Source organism: Camelus ferus, chromosome X, assembly GCF_009834535.1.
Source record: "Camelus ferus isolate YT-003-E chromosome X, BCGSAC_Cfer_1.0, whole genome shotgun sequence".
Classification (NCBI taxonomy): Eukaryota; Metazoa; Chordata; class Mammalia; order Artiodactyla; family Camelidae; genus Camelus; species Camelus ferus.
In genome coordinates, this window is record NC_045732.1 from 70,199,184 (window position 1) to 70,215,088 (window position 15,905).

General features: G+C 35.5%; 1 protein-coding gene across 1 annotated transcript in view; it reads right to left on the reverse strand.

Moving 5' to 3' along the window:
- Nucleotides 1-6,795: 6,795 nt before the first annotated feature.
- The window catches only part of IL1RAPL2 (interleukin 1 receptor accessory protein like 2), an 809,106-nt gene continuing 799,996 nt past the window's right edge, over nt 6,796-15,905 (reverse strand). The window contains exons 11-12 of the mRNA XM_032475705.1: nt 15,315-15,316; nt 6,796-6,806 (exon numbers count right to left, since the gene is read on the reverse strand). The gene's annotated coding sequence lies outside the window, so the exon portion shown is untranslated. The remainder of the gene's footprint in view (nt 6,807-15,314; nt 15,317-15,905) is intronic.

Here is a 15,905-nt window from a genome sequence, read left to right on the forward strand (position 1 = left end):
ACATGAACGTACATAGTAGCACTATTAACAATAACCAAAAGGTGGAAACAACCCAAATGTCCATCAGCTTATAAGTAGATAAACAAAATGTGGTATATCCATATTTTACTCAGCTGTAAAAGAAGTGAAGTACTGATATATGCTACAGTATTGATGAACCTCAAAAATGTAATGCTAAGTGAAATATGCTAGACACAAAAATCCACAAATTGAATGATTCTATTTATATTAAGTATCCAGAATAAGCAAATACATAGAGCCAGGAAGCAGATTGGTGGTTGCCAAAGGCTGAGGGGAGGAGGGAAGAAGCAGTAGTGACCACTTAATGGGTATGGCGTTTTCTTTTGGTGTGATGAAAATGTTTTGGAGCTAAAAAATGTTATGGAACTAGATGAAAATGTTCTGAAACTATTGGTCACGCAACATTCTAAATGTACTAAGTGTCACTTAATTGTACACTTTAAATGGTTAATTTTATGTTACATGAATTTTACCTCCAAAAATGTAAAAAAGTTTTGTTGGTATATCAAGGAACTCTACTGGCTTCTTTAGAAGGCAGTAAGCTGTTGTATTCATGTTGCTTTTGTGGAAATGTGTGTTACAGCAGTTAGGTTCGCATTTTGCACTCTGAATTGAATTGGCTTTTAGAGGGCAGAAGATACAGAAAAAGATCGCTTTGAGGTAAAGTAATATATTTAAAAAAAAAAACAGTGTTAGCCATTTGAGCACTCTAGTGTCCAGTTAAAAGGCTCTTAAAGTTGTCTGGGTCAACCTAATCCCTAATTACAACTCTCTTGGGTGTCATAGATCATGGCCATTGAAAATCAATGGGTCTAACTGAAACACTAACTTTTGTTTAACTTGTCACATTTTATGCTCCAGTGACAATATCCTGTTTGCACTTCTCCAGACGTGCATGTTGTTTCATTTCTTGTTCTCTTTGTATTTTCAGTACTTTGTGTTTTGAATGCCCTTCTTTCTCTTGGTCATCTAGCAAACTTAAACTCTTAAGACCTAACTTCAAAGTGTCACCTCCTCAACAAAACTTAGTTTTCCCTTCTGCTTTTCTACCTAATATCTTGTACATACTTCTATTAATCAACTTAGGACATTTAATTACAATTACACACTTGAATTTCTAATTTCCACATACACTGATTTCTCAAGAATAGGAAACTTATCCATTTTGATCTCTGCTGTGTTCTTTTTGCATCATAAATTGCAGGGCCTATAAGAGGAACTCATAAATGTATATTAAGTGATTTAATTATGCAGAAGACAGTGTGATGTTGGTTTTCTTGGAGGCAGGAGAATAATGAAAAGACCCTTGGAAATCTGGTAATATCTGAGGGAGATTTCAGCTGCCACGGAATTCTTTTTTGAGAATTTTAGCCCCAAGGAATCCTGTCTCAAAGCCTCAATCATCTATCTCCTCCCAAGATATAAAGTCTCTGCTGTTTTGTTCCCAGTTTATCCAATTGAGAAAGGTTCCTGATTATTTGTGCTGGCAAGAGTATTTCCTGTAGATGCTCTTAATGTAAAATACAGCATTCTGAGATCATGGGATCTACACTGAAGAACTTTTTTCTACTTGTATCTGCTGCCATGGCTCAATTGTTCTGAAGACTTGGACACTTTTTTTGTGACCTGATTTTCTCTAAAAAAGACAACTCCCTCATCCCTAGAGCCCTTGAAGGTCTCTAGAAGCTTTAGCAAGGCAGATGAGTCGGCCAACCTTAGCACTCTGCCAGTTTCCATCCTGTACATGTTTTTAACCCTCAGGGTAGAGTGAATGCCTGGAGATATTCTTTCATAACATTTGTTTGGCAAGACAAATAGAAAAAAATGATAGCAGCCAAGGGTCACAGTTTCTACATTCTGCAAGAATATCTTTAAGCATAGTCTGCTTTTATTTTTGAAAGCAAAAATCTCACAATTTTGTGATAACTCCTTGCATTATCTTTTTTGTTTTGTTTTGTTCCTGGGATGGGGCTATCACAGCTATAATTGTAGATTGCTTATATTTGCATTTTTGCTTTACTTGAAAGTGTTAAGCTATATCCCCTACTTTTTCTCTTCTTATGCATCCCATCCTTCCTATGTTTAATTTTCAACTTCTAGAAGGGGCACTCTTATTGTGGGGACTACTGGCCCTTAATGACACCCATAGATGGACTTCTGGAAATATATAAACCCTCAGATTTGTGAGCTGAGGAAAATTATGTATATTTGTATATGTGTGCATCTTTTTGACGAATAAGATCCATAAACCTCCCCAAATTCTCAATATGGTCTATGAGCCAAAAATATGTTCAGAGTTCTTACTGTATACAAACCTAGACAAATCTGCCTCTTCAGAGAATAAAATAAGTGTCTCTGGCCCAAAAAGGAGTTTCTTCTCATGAGGAGGTTTCTCTTTCTTTGTGGTGCTCTCATGAAATGAGACTAGAACTCTCTGGACTGTAAAAACTGGTTTGGGGATTGTACCCTCAAACCTAGAGTTTGAATCTCCTTGTTAGAGCTGCTAGAACTTACAGACTACAGGCTAAGCTGTTAGAAGTCACATAAAAATCACCAGTTGTAGCTCCTAAAGGAGAAACAGCTAAGGAACTGTTGTTGGACTTATAAATCTTTTTCAAATATTTGAGGTCCAGTTGTTATTTGTAGGTTGCTGGAGAAAATGTTCCAGCATATTAATATCTGTGAATTTATATGTGTAAACCTGTGTACATTTCTTTATCAATCTGCATTTATTCAGCACTCTAAGATGATTTACACCCTCCTAGTCCCTGAAAACCCTGAGGACAGAGTGTTACACATACTCCCAATTATTTATGCATAAAAATATGAGGTTTGGCTATTGGACCCACTGACATAGCTAAACATTTTTGGCCTCCTCACAAGGTAAAGAGTGGAGATGTGGCGGTTTGTGGACTTACATTCCATAGTCTGCATTGGTCTGTGGGGGAAGTGAAAAATGGAGAGAAAAAGTTTCTTCAATTTCTTAGGCTACTCTCTCAGAAACAAAGTTTCATCCACTGAGGCACAACATCAGAATTAGGACATTTTCAAGTTTTGTCACTTTGGAGCTCTAACTTCTGCTCTCAAGTCACCCTTTTCCTCAATACTATTCCCTATGTATACACTTGCCTTGGTGAGACTGGGGGGAGGGTTACATATGAAGTGCATATATTTCACACTTGATACATTTTATTTCTTGTCTAGCATCATAAAAGCAGGAGCCATGATTTTAAACTACATGCACAATGTTCAGCATATAATAGATACTCAATATCTACTGACTTGATTTTGATTTTTCATGTTGACTAGCAATTTCTGACCTTTAGTGACTTAAAATAATCTCTCTAACTCCTTGAGATAGGGTAGTTGGAGTTTCATTTAAAGGTATAAAGCCTTTATAACAGATATCACTGGGCAAATTTCGCTTCAGACAGCCAAATTCAGGAATTCTTTTCTTAGTGGTGGTCAGCATATTTGGATCTAGTTAGATTGGATATACTAGTTAGACTGGACAATACTGGAAGCTTCCAGAACTTGCTTTCATTCACATAAGCATGACAGATGGCCCTTCTAATAGGTATATTAAAATACAGGGAAAAAAGCCAGTTTCCAAAATTGTTCCACATGGTAAGGTTTGTATTGTTTAGTTCAAGTCAGTTTGGTGCTGTGCAAGGAAGTTTTGTACAAGGGCTAGTCAGATGAACTGTTCTTCCAACAAATCCTTCTTTTCTAGGAGTTTATTGACCATCCATTAAAATGTAAGCTCTATGGGGGTGCGCAATTGTGTTTATTTTGTTCACTTTAGTAACCTAGTGACTAGAACAGTGTCTGGCAGAGGGAGTGCTCAGTAAAACTTTCCAAGTAGGCTCAATCAAGAAGAGCTTCGTGAGCAGTACCTATATGCCTAACAAAGTAGTAATTCCTCAGAAAGTACAAAGTAACTTTTAAATATGAAGCAATCCTCATCCTCCATAAATTTAGAATCCACCTGAGAAAATGAAATAAACAGTTATAAAAAAAATTACACATTAAAGCACCCAGACCAGAAACAGAGAGATCCGAGTTCTCTTTATGGCTCTGCTCCTAATGTGCTGGGTTAGCTTGCACAAGTCACTGTATTTGGGAGCATTTTCATTTCCTCATTTGGAAAATTGTGGATTACATAAAATTAGAGGTTGAAAATAAGACAGCACTGTGTTTACAAATTCAGAGAAACCAGAAACATAGTGGCTTGTAATAGCCAAAGAAAGTGTCAGGTAAAAGATGGGCTAGAACTCAGCCTTGAAAGATGAATATTATTTAATTTTTAGAAGGGGAAGATTAAAAGAATTTCAGAAAGAACTACAGTACATACAAAGGCATGAAGTAAAATATGAGTTTGACTTAGCTAGAATGTCTTCAATAATTGAGAATGTCTTCAATAATTGAGAATGTCTTCAATAATTGAGAATGTATTTTGGAGAAGAGGGAGAAATAAGGTTGCCAAGCGGAAGGATTTCAGGTAGTAAGAAGTGCAAAGTGTCAGAAGAGAGATTTGGACCCAATTAAGGGGATAAGAATTGGTCATATGTAGAGCGTGTTTGTGTGTGTATCTATAGTGCTTAGAACAGTGCCTGGCACAGAGTGAACTCCATCTATGTCTAAATTATGTGTGTGTGTGTGTGTGTGAGAGAGAGAGAGAGAGAGAGAGAGAGAGAGAGAGAGAGAGAGAGAGAGAGAGAGAGAGAGAGAGAGAAAGAGAAAGAGAGAGAGAGAGAGAAAGTTGGGGAGGAGGGGAGGAGGTAAATAAAAATTGAGGGGAAAGATTAGTCTGACAATAGCTTAATAGTGTTGAGGGTGGATTAGAAGACAGATCAGCTAGATGGGTGTTTCAGCTATCTGAGCACATAATCATGGGGCTACAATCATAGATCTCAGTTGGAAATATTCTTAGATATCAAGTATTTTAACCTCACACTTGAAGTAGAAATCCTTTCTACATTCTCTCAGTCTCTGACAGTTTGCAGTGACAAGAGTTTACTATTTTGCAAGGCATCCCATTCCATTTATGGATATTTTTTATCCTTAGACAGAGTTTTCTGATTCTGAGCCTAAATTTGCCTCCTCATGACTTCTACTCATTAGCTTGGTTCTCCCCTTGGGACTACATTGAATATGTCTAATTTTGACTCCATGTCATATTCTGGCTAAATCTTCTCTTTCAGAAAAACGCTTCCAGTTTCTCCAATCATCCCTCCCTGGCATGATTTCAGAAACTTTGACATCAGGACTATCTTCTTCTGAAATCTCTCTAGACTGGTAAAGTTCCTTTTAGAATGTGGGTGCTCAGCAGTAGACACAGCATACCAGATATCGTCTAGCTAGTGTTGAGTTCCTCCCTTGAACTAGGCATTCTATTTGTATTGCTCTGCTCTAACATTGCATTTGCTTTCTAAGTAGCTACATCACATTATTGACTCATTTCAACTTCTGATTGCCTAAAAGCCACAACTAATGAGCTACAATGGCTTATTGACCTGGTGAACTTCCTCTTTACTATTTTGGCATTTTTAACCTATTGATATATTTGTGCATGGAAAATCCAGGAGACTAGGCAAGTTGAAAAACTACTTCTTTCTTAAAAACATCTAGGGTTATTATTATTTGGGGGAAGAAGAGAGTGTTGAGATACAGTTACATCTCAATATTTCAAGACTACTTGGAAGATCTATTTACTGAATTAGTGAAAAGTCTGAATCACTTTCTAGTGTGAAAAAAATATTAGAAATAAAAATAGTAATTGGAACAAAGACTTTGGTATTTTCAAGGGGAGGATATATCAGCCATCTTTGATGAATAGACATGGCTTGCAATTAACAGTACCCTACCTTACATACATTTCATGGTTAAAATCCTATAAAACAGTCCCTGTAATGCTCACTGTTGGACATTAATTCGATAAGCCAACTTTTTTTCCTCTATAGAGCAGAGAGGAAAATACAGGTAATAGCTGACGCTTTTATAAAAACTACTATATGTGAGGCTCTCATCTAAGCACTTTACACACTCACTTAAACTTCTCAGCATTCCATAAAGTAGGCACTATTGTTATCATCACCTCCTCATCTCTATTTTACAGCTGAGGAAACTGAGGTATTGAGAATTTAAGTGACTTCCACAAAGCCAGTAATTTCAAATACAGAATTTAAATCCAGATGGTCTTGCTCCAGAGTTGGTGCTCATAGTACTTCTCATATCTAAACACTCATCTTAATCAGAATAGTAGAATCCAAATAATGTCTTACAGTATCTAGAAAATATCCCCAACTTGCTTAGGCTAAGAAGACCAAAGTTAAGTATAAAGTAAGTTCCTATAGTCCAGATGAACATATCTTCTCTCCTGCAAGTGGTGGTGGTGATAGTTGTTGGGGGGCGGGGGAGTTTCACAACTGATTCTGGACCCTTTGTGTATGTAGTATACTTGATTAATACCATTTTAAAATCTCGCAGATGAATCCATGTGACATAAAGATGTTTGAGAAGATTTAAAGTTACATGAATTGGCCAGATGTTGGCTGCCCTCTACCTGAAAAAGTAGACAGATGGATGAATATCTTAAGAATCCAGTCTATGAACTTCTGAGAGCATGATTGGAATAATGGAAAGAGAGGTCAAATAGGAATCTACTTTTGGCTCTGCCACTAATTAGCTCACTGGCTTTGGATAAGTTACTTAACCTTTCTGAATCTCAGTTTCTCCATGTTTAAAATAAGAGGATTAGATGATATCTCAGGACTCTTCCAATCCTAATGTTCCATGTTTTAAGAGATTAAAAGAAACCAATGGTAGAGAAGTAGAGAAAAAATTTAAAGCACTGCCATAAATGAAGAAATAAAGTCTAGCCTTGGTCCCACCATTTTTAATCATCCTGGGTTGTAACTGAAAAACAAAGAAGCAGCTCAATGAACCTCATCCTCTACAATGTGGCTCAGAACTGGCTTTGTTCACATTAAAGGAAAGGGAAGGAAAAAAATATTTCAACCTAATAAAGCTAATTTCATGTAAATTGGCATCAGTGCAAAACAAATTAGATGAGTAGTTTACAGTATATCTCCCATAATAATCTGGCTTGTCTTGAAATGTCGAGCTTTTTAAATAAATTTTACTGCTTGTCTATGGCTTTGTGGTTCCATCGTGCTCAAGGAAAAATGCTGACAACTTGTCTTCTGTTTCCACTGGCAGCATTACCGTTTTTGAATTGAAATGATAAATGGTTGGATATGGTGCAATGATTGAACTCTGAATTCTATACTGATATTCTGTATTTCTCTTTAATGAACACATTTTTATTCCCAGGTAGATTTCCACTGTGTTCGACAAAAATGGCCATCATGTAATAGTTTTAATCAGTGAAAAATTATATGGATTTTGATTGTGATACTTGAAAAAGGTTGTGTCCTAATTTAGGCTTTTCTTCATTATATGGGAGTCCTTTTGAGAAGACCAGACAACTTTGAAGAGAAAATTCTTTTTTTCACTTGGAGAAACCCCGGTGTATGGAATATTTTCCTAATTTTCTTTTATCCGTGCCTTTCAAAGCATTTGAGATTGTATTTTCACCACACATGTTGCCAAATACAGCACTAGAGATCTGGAAAGACTCATTTTGATCTAAAGGAAAGTTTTTTTGTGGGGGGGGGGAGTGGGGGTAAGTTTGGCCATGTGCTTACACAACTGAGCACTATCTGATAATCAAAACCAACTCCCCAAATTTGAGCTTAGTCCTTTGATACCTTATTTGAGACTTTGGGGGAAAGCTGAAACATCTACATCTTCATCTGTCAAATGAGCTGATCTAAGTTCCAAACAACATTGTACTCAATGATTTTTAACCACTGTGGAAGATGGGGCAATCACAAAAGGTTGGTATTTGTATTAAGTAGTGTTGTTTATATTAACAAAATTATTCATAGTTTAAGCGTACTCATATTGGGTCCTCTGTTTGGTGTCCACCTAACTCCTACTCCTATCTTCAGCATAATCCCAACATTTCCTTTGTACCCAGACCTTTTGTATTCCATGTCACTTGAGCAGGTCACGTAGTCTCTGGACTTCAGTTTTCCCATAAGTAAAATAAAGGGATTGAAATAGATGATCTTGCAGACCCCTATTCAGCTCTAAAATTATGTGAGTCAATACTTGCTTTAATGTGGTATCTAGTAAGTATGCTTTACTTCCTGCTAGAGGAGTTTCATAGAATCATAAAGGCCAGATTGTGGCAACTCTCTGGGAATATTATGACTTAAGCTAGTTAAAATTATTTTAGAAAACTAATGATAGGTATTTCAGGGACTTCCTCATGAATTTTGATTTTTTTAAAGTCACTCCATAAGTGGCTACCTATTTTCTTTACACCTATAGTCAACTCTCTCCACTGGTTTTCAGGTAGCAAATATCCAGTCCTTTCATAAGCAGAAGAAAAGATTTACATGTATTCTTTGGACTTAACTCCTTACTCATTTAGTGGAGTTCAGATCTTCTTAGGAAATAAACAATATTTCTGAGGAATTTCTTTAGCAAATTGTCCTTTACTGTTGGTATCATCCCAGCCATACTTTCCCAGATAGTTCATTATGATCAACTCTTCCAAAATACTGTCTCATTCTAAAAGCAATCACTTCTCACAAATGCTACTCATGGATTACATGTCTTCTTTAAGGTAAAAAAAATCTCTTGAAAAACACGTCATCTAGTGATAGTATCAACAAGATTCCTAATAAGAGTTTGGGCATTTAAAATTTTTATGACAAGAAACCAGCTTGATTTTACCCAGGTTAAGGAAATAGACAAGCCATGGTGGAATTTTTTTTCTTTTGGCTTCTCTTTTAAAACAGAACAAAATGACAAATCCAAATTTGAGACATCTGGATGTTTCCCATCATGTGGCTTAAACATCTGCATTTTTTCACTTCTCATCCAGATGTTTTGGTCTTATGTAAACCTAGCTAAAGTGAAGGAGAATATCAAGCAATCATCTGGGGACTTTGATTAACATGGACAGCAAATCTGAATAATCCATGTTCTGAGAGTCCTGTTTTTTGTCTCACTCAGAACACATTACAAATGAGGTCAAAAGTTATTGTAGGTTTGTTCCTTGTATGGGCCAGTTAGCTCTGATTTGTTCCATGACCACAGAATGCATCTCTAGCCTCAGCCAGCTGTCTGGAAAATGAGTGTCCTTGGTCCTACAGGCAGTCATGCAAGAAACTGAATAGGCAATCTCTACCAACTGGGAAGTAAAATAAAAATGTATCTCCCATATATGGTGGGTCAATGGTGCCATTTTTGTATAAAAATAATTATAATTATAATATTGACTCTATTGTCTATTTTGTGTCAAATACTGTCCTTAGCACTTTACCTGCATAAAGTCACAATGTTCACAACAATCCTGTGTGTATTATTATTATCTTCATTTCACAGGTGAGGAAATAGGAGCACAGAAGGTCAAATAATTTGCCCAAGATGAAAATGCAAGGCATTCTCACTTTTTTCTGTTCATTTTCCCACATCCCCTCTGTCGAGAAGGTTAGGGGGACTTACAATGTATTGACTCTCTAGAAAATATATCAAAAGAGGAGGGAAACTTGGATATTCCTGCATACTGAATTCATTGGTGGAACTGTTACTGTGGCATGCCCTGTGCCCAATAAAAGAGGCTAATGTAATTCCTATTCTTCTACCCAACATGATAATTATAGGCATAAAAGTACTCTTTGCAAAAAGAAAGGCACTGTTTTTGTTGGCAATAAGTCAGTATATACAGTATATATTTAGGAAAAAGGACTATGTGGTTAGGAGCAATGAATTACGTTGGGTGGCCTCAGAACTAAATTGTCTGCTCTGAGGAAGAATGATTTGTTTGACTGGCAAAATGCTTAAGAGAATTTTCTCTCCAACCACAAATTGACTTAGAATCCTAAAATTCTGGACCTAGACAGGACATAAAGAGATAATCTAATCTATTTTTCTTTTTTTTTAAACTTGGAAACAAAATAAATTACTTGTTGAAAGAAGTAGATGAAAAAATATATATTCCTTTTATAATTTTAAAGACTCCAGGAATTGCAACTTCACAGATGTTCTCAAATTCATTTATCCATTTATCAAGAAATGTGATGTGAGCACCCACTCTATTATGTGTGCTTTGATTATAACAAGAAGTAAGACATGACTATTGATCTTCAGAAACTCTTCATCTAGTCTGGTGTTTCCTGCTTCAGAAAGTAAAGGCTCTCCTTCCTATAACTTTCCTGCCTATTTTGTTTTTGTTTTGTTTTGTTTTATCTTCTGACATTATGGAAAAGAAATGCTCAATTTTTACTAATGGATACTATGTTCATTAAATTCCATTTCCTTTTCCTTCTGGGCAAACAGCTAGACTACACTTCTTACCCCCCAAAATCTTCCCCCTCTCCCCCCATCTTAGAATGTAAGTGGTTTTATGGGCCATTTGGGACCAACTTCCATGCCCTCTTTCTTTGCCCATCTACTGGCTGAATGAAGAGGTTTCTTTGGACCTAGAAGAGATCAAAGAAACAAAATGAAAAGAGTCTATCTCTGAATGACTGTGGAGCAGAGCTCTTCTCCTAACCCCATCCAGTCCTCATTGGACTGATTGGAACAGGCACTACATGTAGGGTTTGGGTTGTTGTCCTTAACAACAGTTATCTATTCTTACTAATACAATGTCCCTTATAAAATTTCTTCATAATTTTAAAGACAGTAATCACTCTGCCTTCACTTTTGGTGAAAATGTGGTTCCTTGTGTTCAAGACTTACTTGGTTATCAATTCCTTATTGTTCTTCAAAAGTCTACTCTCTGCACCCCCTCCCAACACTCCAACACACTTCAACATGTCCTTTTTTGCTCTTTGTGATCATTGTCTATTTTCTCTGTTTTTTCTTTCATTTATTATATATTTTTGAAGTAGAGTTGATTTACAATATTGTAATAGTTTCAGGTGTACAGCAAAGTGATTTGGTTATATGTACATGTATATATTATGTATACATATATACATACATATATATATATATATATATATATATATATATATATACTTTTTCAATTTTTTCCATTATAATTTATTATAAGATGTTGAATATAGTTCTCTGTGCTGTACAGTAGATCCTTGTTGTTTATCTATTTCATTTATGGTAGTGTACATCTGTTACTCCCATACTCCCAATTTATCCCTTTCCTTCTCTTTGGTTTGTTCTCTGTCTGTCTTTTTTTTTTTTGTAAATAAGTTCATTTGCACTATTTTTTAGATTCCATAAGTGATATCATATAATATTTGTCTTTCTCTGATTTAATTCACTTAGTATGATAATCTCTAGGTCTATCTATGTTGCTGCAAATGGCATGATTTCATTATTTTTTATGGCTGAGTAACATTCCATTGTGTGTGTGTGTGTGTGTGTACACACACACTATAGCTTCTTTATCTAATCATCTGTCAATGGATATTTATGGTTGTTTCCATGCCTTGGCTATAATGAATAGTGCTGCTATGAACATTGGGGTGCATGTATCTTTTCAAATTAGAGTTTTCTCCAGACGTATGCCCAGGAGTGGGATTGCTATATCATATGTTAACTCCATTTTTGGTTTATTAAGGGACCTCCAAACTGTTCTCCATAGTGGCAGTACCAATTTACATTCCCACCAACAGTGTAAAAGGATTCCTTTTTCTCCACAACCTCTCCAGCATTTATTATTTGTAAACTTTTTGATGATTGCTATTCTGACCAGTGTGGGGTGATACCTCATTGTAGTTTTAATTTGCATTTTTCTAATAATTAGCAATATTGAGCATCTTTTCATGTGCCTGTTGGCCGTCTGTATGTCTTCTTTATAGAAATTTCTATTTAGGTCTTCTGCCTATTTTTTGATTAGGTTTTTTGGGCTTTCTTTTAATATTAAGCTATATGAGCTCTTTATATTTTTTGGAAATTAAGCCCTTGTCAGTCCCATCATTTTCAAATATTTTATTCCAGTCTGTCGGTTGTCTTTCCATTTTGCTTATGGTTTCCTTGGCTGTGCAAAAGCTTTTAAGTTTAATGAGGTTCCATTTTTCACTCTTGCTTTTATTTCTATTGCCTTAGGAGACTGACCTAAAAAAAACATTGCTTTGACTCATGTAAGATTATGTTTTGTCTGTGTTCTCTTCTAGGAATTTTATGGTTTCATATCTTATATTAAAGTCTTTAAGCCATTTTGATTTTGTTTTTGTGTATGGCGTGAGGGAGTGTTATGATTTCATTGATTTACATGCAGCTGTCCAACTTTCCCAGCTCCACTTTTCAAAGAGACTGTCTTTTCTTCATTGTATATCCTTGCCTTCTTTGTTGAAGATTAATTGATCGTAAGTGTGTGAGTTTATTTCTTGGCTTTCTATTCTGTTCCACTGTTTTGTGCCAATACCATGCTGTTTTGATTACTTTAACTCTGTAGTGTTGTCATAAGTCTGGGAAGGTTATTCCTCCAGCTTCATTCTTTTTTTCAGTATTGCTTGGGCAATTCTGGGTCTTTTGTGATTCCATATACATTTTAGGATTATTTGTTCTAGTTCTGTGAAAAATATCATGGATAATTTGATAGGGATTACATTAAATCTGTAGATTGCTTTGAGTAGTATGACCATTTTAATGCTATAAATTATTCTAATCAAAGAGCATGGAATATCTTTCCATTTCCTTGAGTCATCTTCACTTTCCTTTAACAATGTTTTACAGTTCTCTGTGTATGTCTTTCACCTCCTTGGTTAGGTTTATTCCTAGGTATTTTATTTATTTATTTTTGATGTGATTTTTAAACAAAATTTTTTCCCTTTTACTTTCTCCTTCTGATAGTTCATTGTTAGGGTAAAACAATTTAATACATTTCGGTATATTAATCTTGTATCCTGCTACCTTGCTGAATTCATTTATCAGTTCTAATAGTTTTTGCATGGAGTCTTTAGGGTCCTCTATTATGGTGTCAGTATCACATGATCTGCATATAGTGACAATTTTACCTCTTCCCTTCCTTTTTGGATACCGTTTATTTCTTTTTCTTTTTTGATTGCTGTGCTTAGGACTTCCAATACTATGTTGAATAGAAGTGGTGAGCATGGGCATCCTTTTCTTGTTTCAGAATTTAGTGGGATGGCTTTCAGCTTTTCACCATTTAGTGTTATGTTGGCTGTCAGTTTGTCATAAATGGCTTTTATTATGTTGAGATATGTTCCCTCTGTACCCACTGTGGCAAGTTTTTATCATGAATGGATGTTGAATTTTACCAAATGCTTTTTCTGCACCTATTTAGATGGCCATGTGGTTTTTGTCTTTTGTTGATGTGGTATATCACATCAATTGATTTGCATATGTTGAACCATATCACGGTATATGATCCTTTTTACGTGTTGTTTGCTAATATTTTGTTTAAACCTATATTCATATGGCACTTTTTCTGTTTTAAAACTTGTGACAAACACCCTGAGTCTCTGCCTCCTAGAGTTTCCTCCAACTGAATAACTTTAGTATCTTTAAGATCTAATTCTTTCCTCCAAAGTGAGGTGAGGAATTTAAATAGAATCAGGTGAGATCTAAATGATCAAATTCCATCAATTCCTTCTTTAAGAATTTGCAATTATACTCAGTGGAGTAAATGCAATTATTTGTTTCTAAATCAGATTTTCCAAGGCACTTTGCCTTTCCTGACATTCTCCTGCAAACACTTTAGGTTTGCTTTAGTAGCGAATACACCTATTATTGTGCTGTCTCTATTCTTGTCCTTACAGTGTCAGGATGCTCAGTTAAGAAAGTAAGTTAAATACTCTAAAATAATGCATTTGATGCAACTAACTTTCTTGATCCTTGGAGTCTTTATTGACAGAAATTTTTTCCCTTCATTTTCCACTTTTCACATCACTACATCCTGCCTATTCCTATTCCTCTTCCTCCTCAGATCTGCCTTTTTTTTTTTTTTTTTTTTTTTTTTTTTTTTGCGAGTTTCCAGGCCACCACCCTCCATTTCTTATCACCTCACATGTGGAGTATGACAACATCCTCCTGACTGGTCTCCATTGAATTCTTCTTACCAGATGAATGTTCCAGTGCTTCTTCCAGCCTTATTTCTTATTATGCCCTCACAGATTTCTGCTCTTGCTAGCCAAATTTGCTAATCAGCTAAATAGGACTTACTTATTTCCCTCTGTCTTTCCATGTGCTATTCTCTGCACTTGGGAAATTGCCTTTCTTCACCACTTGTTCCTCTATTCCAAATTTATCTCTTGCCCAATTTGAACTGAATCACCCTACCTCACTTATCAACACTGCGTGTACAATATTAATTTTCTTACACTGGAATGTGTTTTGCAAATACTCCTTTCTTCCTGCATTTGATGTGTAAAATGAGAACAGGGACTTCAACTTTTAAGAAATACTTCTATTATACTTTATGTAGTGGATATCACACAGTGGGCACCTAATAAATATTCACAAATAACTTTTGTAACATCTGGAGAAATGTGGTTGATTAAACAGTAGTGAGCATTTAGAAGACAAATTTTGATGGGTGTAGGTGATTTTACAAGTTCTGATATCACAGTAATTAAATAGAGTGCTGAATAACCTTCTTAAATTGCCTATGGCTGATTTCAGTTCTAAAAAAGACAAGTTTGATATGAAAGAGTTTGAAGTGAATGATTATTGTTTATCAAACAGCCCCATACATTCATCAGAGTGCCTTAATGTTCAACACTGTGCTCTTCTATCAAACATCTTAGAACAAAAATGCATGAGTAATAGAGAAATTTGAGCCAGACAATTTTCAGCATTAAATTCTCTCCCAGAAAAGAGCAACAACAGTTGCAAGTGTTCAGACTTACTTGGTCACTGTGGAACTATTTTCTGTCTTAACTTCACTCTGGTTTTATCAGCTCACTATCTCACCTTGGGAAACAAATACAAGGAATGTAAAGATTTATATGTGCAATTTTTAGGATATCTCCCTTGGTCATTATTTAATTTTCTAGAAAACGCTTGGTGAAAACGAACCAATTTATTTAAAAATTAAATACCGAAGGGCAGTAAATGCTTGAAACCAGTGGTTCTATTATACTTGTAAGCCCTTCAGTTACCAAGTGGGTCAGGGAGTCTCCTTCCTTTTCTTGCCAGAATTTCCATCTTTCTTGCACCTGCCATTTTCCAACTTCATAACAGAGGTAATCCATAGGCTACTACTCATTTCCATCTCCCTTTGAAACTCCTCTGTAAATTTCTTTCATAACTGTTCCTCTTCTCACTGAAGCATATTTCCTACTTTTAAGCCCCACAATGTTGGCCACAGATCCTCAATGAAATATCAATTTTTAACATGATGCTGCTTTGGATTCAAGTTATCAGAAGCCCTCAAGTGTCATTGTACCCATTTTTTTTTTTTAATGTGAGTGATTGAAAGCAGAACATATTTGGATCTAATTCACTGAAGGCTTAGAGAGAATGAGAAAAGACTCTTCTTCTTTTCAGGAACCATCCAGTTACCTTTCAGTCTCCATAGTTAGATTGGAGCCCATAGATTGTCAAACTGGCCATATTTCATATTTTGCCAAATTAAAACCATGTATATGTTGTTCATCTCCCTGAGAATTGTTTATTTTTAATGCAGTTATCATTTCCTATGTATCTATTGTTTTTGTGCATTTCTCATTTGTCTCATAATTTCTGACATTTTCAGAATTTTTCACCTTAAAACAGCTTCAGTTTTTCAAAGTATGTATACTGTTGATGGATGAGTTAAATAAATTTGTTATGAATATATGGGAATTAGTTGCACCAGTATTTTTCTAAATTTCCAT